Source organism: Coenobita brevimanus, chromosome 113 (assembly GCF_032717465.1).
Source record: "Coenobita brevimanus isolate Jiangsu-jjx chromosome 113, ASM3271746v2, whole genome shotgun sequence".
In the NCBI taxonomy this organism is placed as follows: domain Eukaryota; kingdom Metazoa; phylum Arthropoda; class Malacostraca; order Decapoda; family Coenobitidae; genus Coenobita; species Coenobita brevimanus.
The window spans coordinates 19,900,762-19,910,615 of NC_137066.1; the positions used below are offsets into that span (position 1 = coordinate 19,900,762).

Below are 9,854 nucleotides of genomic sequence, written 5' to 3' on the forward strand. Positions count from 1 at the left end.
TGCCCCAAGAGGAGTATAGAAGCTCAGGGCTAGGCAAGTTGGTCCTGACATTTAAGATGAGAGTCAAACCTAATAATAAAATAGCCTCATTTATGGGTGAGAGGCAGCAGTGACTAGGGCTAGTAAAACTAGGGGCCGGAGTGACTTGGGCCAGAAGTGCTGTGGGCCAGAGTGACTTGCTTCCACTTGATCCACCATTACATCTCTTATGCAGCCACTTATCACAAACACTGACCAAGGTGGTGTTACTTCTCACACCCTTGCTGCAAACACTGTACACATGGGCACACTTCCTTTGCTCTGACAGTACTGCCACCAGCCCTAGATGTCATCACTTTGGTTTTTAAAGTTAATATGAATATCTGCCAATGGCCATACCACGTTGAGTACACCGCTCCCCGTCCGATCAGCGAAGTTAAGCAACGTTGGGTCTGGTTAGTACTTGGATGGGTGACCGCCTGGGAACATCAGATGCTGTTGGCATAACGTTCTCCCTACGTGTCAAGTGGGGTTGGTGGAGGATTAGTGCCCCTCCCTGTAAAAACAATTAACTCTAAGCCCTTGGCCACCCCGTTTGGGATACATGGCGTCTGGCAATGAATGAATGAATATCTAACCCCTCTAGAAAAGCAAGTCAAATGGAAGCAGCATGAACAAAAAAATGATATGGTTTTGGCATACTGATCAAATTAGCATCCAGTTAAATGTCCCCTCCAGTGACAGTGTACCACACAATAGCAAACTAATGGTTGTGGTTGCTCTAGTAGTGACTATGATAGTTCTGGTAGTTGTGGTGGTGGTAGTCCTGTACAGCTAAATGCCTTGATGCTGGAAAGGGTTCCCGCAAATTATTTCACTTTCATGTCATGCTGTTTTTTTGCCAAAATTCCACACATACACACCCCTAAAATCCACACAGATACACCCCATACTCTACACACACCCTACCCCAAAGTCCATCTGGGGTTAGGGGGTTTTTCAAGACTACTCTACCAGTATCCCTGCTCGTCATATGAGGTGACTAAAAGGGTTGGCGGAGGGTTAGTGCCCCTCCCCGGAAAACAGCTAACTAAAAGACGAACAAGAAGCCTCGGATAAGGACTGACCAAAAGATGACGACCAAGGACCGGACAAAGGACATGGTACAGATTGCGAGGTGGAATGTAAGGGGTGCGAGTGATGAGGCGAAAGAGAGAGAGATTGTCCAGGTGCTTGAGGGTGCGAAAGTGGATGTATGTGGAGTAACTGAAACTAAATGGGGAGGAGAAAGTGTGAGAGAATGGGAGTATGGATGGGGTATATGTGCAGAAGAAGGTGAGAATGAGAGGGCAAAAGAAGGAGTGTGTATTGTTGTGAGTAAAAGATGGAAGAACAACATAAGAGAATATGGATCAGTTGGCTCAAGGATTGTGTGCGTGTATATGCCAACACAAGATCGTGCGAGCAGAGTGTGAGAAGAGTTCTGGACAAATGTGGAAGTGTGCATGGAAAAATCTGGAAGGAATGAGAGAGTATTTTTGACTGGTGATATGAATGGTAAAGCTGAGAATGTGAAGGTGGATGGAATAGTTGGTGAGTGGGGCATGCCTACTGAGACAGATGAGAATGGTAGTGCGTTAGTGGACATTTGTGCTGGGAGGGGGTTGGTGATAGCCAATACCCTCTTCAGGCATAAAATGATCCACAGGTATACATGGCTAGTGATGAGAAGGATGGGTAGTGAACTGAATGAAAGGAAGGCAATGATTGATTATGGGTGTGTGGATGAAGGGATGCGGAGATGTGTAATGGATGCAAGAGCTTATTTAGGTTGGGGGAGTGGACTTTCTGACCACTACTTGGTGGAGGCCAGAATCAAGATCCAAGTAAGATGGAGAAACAGAAGAAGGGAAGGATAAGAGGAAGAAGTAGTTGCAAGGAGAGTGGAAAGGTTACAAGAGGATGAGAGAAAGGCAGAATATAAGCGAGAAGTGGAGGAACGATTGGGTAAATATGAATTGGAGCAGATGGGGGACATGGAAGGTGTGTGCTGCAGGTGCAGCATGTGATGTGGTGTGTGGGGTGAAGAGAAGACAGACGGGGGTGCAAGGAACAGTATGGTGGAATGAAGAGGTGAGACAGGCTGTGGCACAAAAGAAGAAAGCATACAATGAATGGATGAGAAATAGGGGCATGGAAGAAGTTCAGAGGTGAAAGAGAGTTATCTGCAGAAAGGAAGAGAGAGGTGAAAAGATTAGTAAGAGAGAGTAAGAAGAGAATGGATGAGGAATTTGGAAGGAATTTGAGTGTAAAGTGGAGGGACTAAAAAAATGTTCTGAAAAGAGGTGAAGAGAGTAAGACAGGGTGGAAGTGAAGTTAGTAGGGGAGTGAAAGATAAAAATGGTAGGTTACTAGTGGAGAAGGGAGAAAAAGTGAGCAGATGGAGAGAACACTTTAAAGAATTGTTGAACATAGAGGATGGAGCATAAGTGACTGGGGAATGACTGGGAGAAGGAGGGAGGTGAGAAGACAGGAAGAAATCAGTAGGATTGACGTTGTGGAAGCATTGAAGAAAGTCAAAATGGGGAAATCCCCAGGAATTGATGAAGTGTGTTGTGAAATGCTGAAGCATGGGGGAGAGAAAGTAGTAGAATGGATGTGGAAGATGTGCAGACTGGCCTGGGAGGAAGGTAGAGTCCCGGAGGATTGGAAGTCAGGTATAATTATTCCCTTGTACAAAGGAAAAGGGGAAAAAGAAGTGTGTGGTAATCATAGGGGCATTAGTCTTCTTAGTGTAATAGGAAAAGTGTATGGTAGGATACTTATTGACAGAGTTAGGGATATAACAGAGGAATCAGTTGGAGAAGAACAGGGAGGATTTAGGAAGGGTAGAGGTTGTGTAGATCAGATATTCATTCTTAGATCTTTAGTGGAAAAGTTTCTAGAGAAGGGAAAGAAGTTGTATGCGGCCTTCATGGACTTGGAGGAAGCATATGACAGGGTGGATATATAAGAATATACGGAGTAGATGGGAAGTTGTTGAATGCTGTGAAGAGTATGTATGATGGTGCTAAGGCTGCAGTGCATGTGGATGGTGAACTGAGTGAATTTTTCTCTTTGAAGGTTGGGTTGAAACAGGGATGTGTCATGTCTCCATGGTTGTTCAATCTGTACATGGATGGGGTAATAAAAGAGATACAAGGTTGGGCAGTGGATGTTGGAGTGGCACTAGTGAGAGAGGGTAGTGTTTGGAAACTCCCTGTACTGTTGTTTGCAGATGATACTGTGTTGTAAAGTGAAGACGAAGGGGAGCTGCAAGGCTTGGTGGATGTGTTTGGGAGAGTGTGTAAGAAACGGAATCTAAATATAAATGTAAGGAAGAGTAAAGTGATGGTCTTTGAGAGGGGTGAAGTCAGTGAATGTACAGTGAATTTGGATGGTGAGGAAATGGAAAATGTGAGTACGTTTAAGTACTTGGGGAGTGTGATGAGTAAGGATGAAAGTTTTTAGGGTGAAGTACTTGAAAGGGTACAGCAGGGAAGAAAGGTTGCTGGTTCTTTGAAAGCAGTGATAAGAAACAGGAAAGTGAGCATGGAAGTGAAAAAGTTACTACATGACAGTTTTGTGATACCAACTCTAAAGTATGGAAGTGAAACTTGGACATTATTGGAAAGATACAAGTCAAGAGTGAGAGCAGTGGAAATGAGTTATTTAAGAGGAGCCTGTGGAGTCACATGGAGAGACAGGCTGACAAATAAGGTATCAAGGAACGTTGTGGTGTGGATGTGGATGTGATAGGAAGCGTTAGGAGGAACACATTGAGGTGGTTTGGCCATGTGGAGAGGATGGAGGGTGAGAGACTGATGAGGAGAGTGTATGTGAGTGAGGTGGAAGGGGGGAGAGGGAGGGGGAGGCCAAGGATGAGATGGAGGGATGGAGTGGAGAGGTATATGAGAGATGAGGGTGTGAGTTGGAAGAGGGGCAGTGAAATGGCGGGGGACAGGGCGACGTGGAGGTGATTTGTTTGTGGCCACGCCATATGGGATTAAGGCATCTGGCAAGAGATAAATAGATAGACAGACTATCTGAGTAAGCTTTAGAAATACTCAGGAAAGTTTAAAATATGAAGTAAAAGAAAAATCATCATACAAGAAATTAATGGGAAGACATAAGGGAAAAAATCTTGTCATAAACCTAACCACTCTTCACCAGCCACAGCACAAGCCAGACTGACCAGTGACTAAAAGCCAGCAAATTCCATCAACCCCCCACAAATTCTTTCCTCCATTTGTTCCCTCCCACCTCCTTCGCCCCACTAGTTTCCACCCCCTCCACTCCTCTTTTCACATCCCTTCATCCTCCTTCCTTCCTCTCCTCCACCCCCCTCTCTCTCCTTTATTCCTTTCTCCTCCTTGTTTTTCCATCTCTTGCAATTCTTCTTCCCTCCACCTCTTCCTCTTCCCTGAAAAGCAGCTTCCTCCATCCCCCTCACCCTCCTCTCTCCCCCTACATTACCCCTACTTCCTTCTCCTTTATGTCCTATCTCCCTTCCATCCCCCTTCCCTCCCCTCTACCCCCTTCCTCCTCCTCCCTCCCCTCCACTCTCTCCCTTCCCTCCACTCCCTCCCTCCCCCCTCTCTATCCTTTCTGCTATCTTTTGTATGCACACAACTGCAACATACAACAAGGAGGGGATTAGAAGCAATAAGATCCATCCATCCATCATCCAGTCCTACACTGCCCCATGAGGAGCGTAGGAGCCCTGGGCTAAGCAGTTGGTCCTGACATTTAAGATGAGAATGACCAGCCTCACTCATCCCTGAGTGGCATTACATGACCAATCAACCCCAACAACCCCTTGGATATAAACCTTCACCAGTTCAATCAGATTGGAGCACAATAATTACCCATTAAACCACCAGGTGCCAAAATTTGCTTAAAGGGTTTATTATGATACAGTGGTAGGTACTGTCTGCTTAGTCACTGAGGTACATGTTATCATTTACTTGCTCAAAAACATCTATCTATCTATCTATTGCCAGACGCCTCAATCCAGTTTGGGGTGGCCACAAACAATTCGCCCCCACATCGCCCTGTCCCCCGCCATTTCACTGCCCTGCTCCCAACTCACACCCCCCTCTCTCATATACCTCTCCACCCCATCCCCCCATCTCATCCTCGGCCTCCCCCTCCCTCTTCCCCCCTCCACCTCACTCACATACACTCTCTTCGTCAGTCTTTCACCCTCCATCCTCTCCACATGGCCAAACCACTTCAGTGTGTTCCTCATAACGCTTCCTATCACATCCACATTCACACCACAACGATCCTTCATATCCTCATTCGTCAGCCTGTCTCCCCATGTGACTCCACAGGCTCCTCTTAGATAACTCATTTCTACTGTAGAAAGAAAGAGGTGAAAAGATTAGTAAGAGAGAGTAAGAAGAGAGTGGATGAGGAATTTGGAAGGAATTTGAGTGTATGTAAAGTGGAGGGACTGTAAGAAAATGTTCTGGAAAGAGGTGAAAAGAGTAAGACAGAGTGGAAGTGAAGTTAGCAGGGGAGTGAAAGATAAGAATGGTAGATTACTAGTGGAGAAGGGAGAAAAAGTGAGCAGATGGAGAGAACACTTTAAGGAATTGTTGAACATAGAGGATGAAAGTAATGCGAATATAAGTGGTTGGGGAATGGCTGGGAGAAGGAGGGAGGTGAGAAGACAGGAAGAAATCAGTAGGATAGAAGTTATGGAAGCAATGAAGAAAGTTAAATCGGGGAAAGCTCCAGGAATTGATGGAGTGTGTGGTGAAATACTGAAGCATGGGGGAAAGATAGCAGTAGTAGAATGGATGTGGAAGATGTGCAGATTGGCCTGGGAGGAAGGTAGAGTCCCGGAGGATTGGAAGTCAGGTATAATTATTCCCTTGTACAAGGGAAAAGGGGAAAAAGAAGTGTGTGGTAATCATAGGGGCATTTGTCTTCTTAGTATAATAGGAAAAGTGTATGGTAGGATACTTATTGACAGAGTTAGAGAAAGAACAGAGAAATTAGTTGGAGAAGAACAGGGAGGATTTAGGAAGGGAAGAGGTTGTGTAGATCAGATATTCATTCTTAGATCTTTAGTGGAAAAGTTTCTAGAGAAGGGAAAGAAGTTGTATGCGGCTTTCATGGATTTGGAGAAAGCATATGACAGGGTGGATAGACAAGAATTGTGGAAAGTGTTAAGAATATATGGAGTAGATGGGAAGTTGTTGAATGCTGTGAAGAGTATGTACGATGGTGTGAAGGCTGCAGTACGTGTGGATGGTGAACTAAGTGAATTTTTCTCTGAAAGTTGGGTTGAAACAGGGATGTGTCATGTCTCCATGGTTGTTCAATCTGTACATGGATGGGGTAATAAAAGAGGTACAAGGTAGGGTAGTGGATGTTGGAGTGGCCCTGGTGAGAGAGGATAGTGTTTGGAAACTCCCTGTACTGTTATTTGCAGATGATACTGTGTTGTTGAGTGAAGACAAAGGGGAGCTGCAAGGCTTGGTGGATGAGTTTGGGAGTGTGTGTAAGAAACGGAATCTAAAGGTGAATGTAGGGAAGAGTAAAGTGATGGTCTTTGAGAGAGGTGAAGTCAGTGAATGTACAGCGAGGTTGGATGGTGAGGAATTGGAAAATGTGAGTTCGTTTAAGTACTTGGGTAGTGTGATGAGTAAGGATGGAGGTTTGGAGGGTGAAGTGCTTGAAAGGGTACACCAGGGAAGAAAGGTTGCTGGTTCTTTGAAAGCAGTGATAAGAAACAGGGAAGTGAGCATGGAAGTGAAAAAGTTACTATATGACAGTATTGTGATACCAACTCTAATGTACGGAAATGAAGTTTGGACGTTGTTGGAAGGACACAAGTCAAGAGTGAGAGCAGTGGAAATGAGTTATTTAAGAGGAGCCTGTGGAGTCACATGGAGAGACAGGCTGATGAATGAGGATATAAAGGAGCGTTGTGGTGAGGATGTGGATGTGATAGGAAGCGTTATGAGGAACACACTGAGGTGGTTTGGCCATGTGGAGAGGATGGGGGGTGAAAGACTGACGAAGAGAGTGTACGAACGTATGTGAGTGAGGTAGAGGGGGGAAGTGGGAGGGGGAGGCCGAGGATGAGATGGAGGGATGGGGTGGAGAGGTATATGAGAGAAGGGGGTGTGAGTTGGGAGCAGGGCAGTGAAATGGCTCCTGACTTGTGTCCTTCCCTCCAAGCTTCCTGAAAATAAAACCATTTTAATCCTACTGGGGCTCCATGAGGCAGAACCTGGATGAAAAACGAATCACTGCAGCAAACATGTAAGTTTTATAGTCTGTGTTGTTGAAACAATCCAAGTGAAACGTGCCAATGATACACTTTCAATACAGGTGTCATTAGGCTGATGCCAACAGTTTCTCTGACTGCCAACAGGTTTTAATGTTATTTTGGGCCATCCTTGAGATATCTGAATGGGTGGCTTGCTGTCATACCTAAATTCCCACGGGACATTATTTTACTGAACTTACTACATGACTAAAGGACTCATTCCTACCTCACAACTATGACAAGCTGCAAAATGATGAAAATCTGGGCCAAGTTAAAGTGAATGAACAATAGTCAATATTCAGCATGCAGTGTTTGATGACTGTCACATCCATTACTACATTACACAAGATTCTGCCAATGGATGCGATACTTACATGTTACCTTCAGGGGACGCAGAATCAGTTCAGTTTAATTTACCATCAAATTAGAATAGAATGTCCCGGCAAATGCCACCATCCAAGTAAACATTGGCCTGGAACATCTTGCTGACCAACTTCATGGTGACAGGTTGGTGGTGCTACACCAATGTGCTGGCTTCAAAGGGGGTGTTGTCTGCCTGAAAAAAAAATAATAATTATAATAATAATAATAATAATCTATATACCTATCTATATATAGCCAGATGCCTTAATCCCATTAGGGGTGGAAAAAAGTGATATTAATGTCTTCAATGATGGTGTCGTCTGCCCTGAAAAAATAGTAATTTGTCGTTTCGCTTTTCAAGGCTCCAACATGCTTGCATGCGTTGGCCTTCATCACCTAATGGCGACTCTCCAAGCTGTTCGATCTTTGGTATCTTCCCTATTCGGTCCTTTATCCTTCGGGTCACACTCAATAACCTCATCACAGGTCTTTTTAGGCCTAGGGGAGGGCGGCGATGGTTTGGACAGTGGGATGGTTCGGACAGTGCATTCCCTGAGAAACGTATGGGATCTAGGGCCGTGTGATCTTGTATGAAAGACCACACGGAACCTCCAAGCTAGAAACGCCTCACTTTTGGATGCGGGTCAGATTTTATGTTTTTCTGTATCTCTTATGTATTAATTTGAGTGTAGAGTATATCATAAGCGCTACCTTTATGAATATGCCAAGCATCGAACTGTGCATTATCAGGGTGAATCTGTGTTGCATGTAGAACATATTGCTATGAAAAACGAATGTTAAACTCTCTCGTGTGGAACTTGAGAGTACCTGTCAATTAATTACATAGATTCGGGATGATTCGGACAGCTGAGGAGAGGGATGGTTCGGACAGTCCTAACTATCCCTCCACTACTACCAAGTCATGACCTTATCAAATGATAATGCTAATTTTGATCATTTATATTTGAACACATAGTGAAACACCATTCTTAATAGTTATCACGGAATATATATTAATAGTTTTGTTTATTTAACCTATTCCTTAAAGTGTTAAAAGAAGCAAGGGGTAATAAAACTTCTATTTCAGTTTTGCAGGCTGCAATATGCATTAAAGGTCTTAAATTAGTCTGTCTGAAATAAGGACTAGAAAGTGAAAAGTCAATATTCCAGAGAGAGAGAGAGAAGGCAAATTATGCATAATTTTGTTGCAGAATGTACGAGGCTAAGTCATTTTTTGATACACCTGGTGAAGGTTATTTCAGTTATATATATATATATATATATATATATATATATATATATATATATATATATATATATATATATATATATATATATATTGTTACGGAACAGAGAAAGATAACGTACACTTTAAGTGAGAATGCTAAAAATCACTACTGTCCCGTAAAGTTCCAGGTTCAAAACAAAAGAGTTAGGTAAAATTACAAGTTAAAGTTTAATGCTTAAACTAACAACAAAACATTCAGGACTCATAAGGATAATGTAATGGCAAAAACAGGTTAAATATATGGTTAACTGCAATAGCCTCTATTAACACGAAATTAGCAAGAGTAAATTTATCTAAGTCAGCCCTGATAAAATGAGATACCAGATAATACTCAGTGAATGCCAGATAAATAATTACAGATACAAACTATTATCAAAAATGACTGACATAAAGAACCCCACACGAATTACAAAAACTTCACTAGGCCTACAAATTAAACTTATGCTATACAGTACAAGAAAAAATGCAACAACAGTTATACTCAAATTACACACAGCTGCTAGATGGTTGGAGATTTCTTGAGCACTCACAATAATAATATCTGTACAGGGGAGGACAGAGATGTGAACAAAATGAGGAGCAGATCTAAGTGGCAATGATGCAGAGATTGAGCTCATTATATAGGGGCTAGCAGAGCTTGATACAACTTGTAATAATGACGCGCAAATGAAGCGATGGGGACAAACGGTCGACAATCCCGCACTGAATAACAGAAAGGACGACTTACTCTACTATAACGGTAGAAGGGGGGGACTGAGGCAGAACACGCTCGTGATCAAACATGCAGCATACTGTGCGTTAAAATTGCACAAAGGATGATGAAATCATAGGCTATGTAACACCTCCCCACAAAGAAAAAAGAAATTTACAAAGGAAATTTCTTATGACTAAAACAAT

The 9,854-nt window shown here is 43.2% G+C and overlaps 1 non-coding gene across 1 annotated transcript; it reads left to right on the forward strand.

Annotated features, from left to right (window-relative positions):
• The first annotated feature begins 364 nt into the window (after positions 1–364).
• LOC145418339 (5S ribosomal RNA) lies at positions 365–483 on the forward strand. Its single transcript, XR_013900677.1, has one exon. It is a non-coding gene; the product is annotated as a 5S ribosomal RNA (ribosomal RNA).
• The last annotated feature ends 9,371 nt before the right edge of the window (positions 484–9,854 follow it).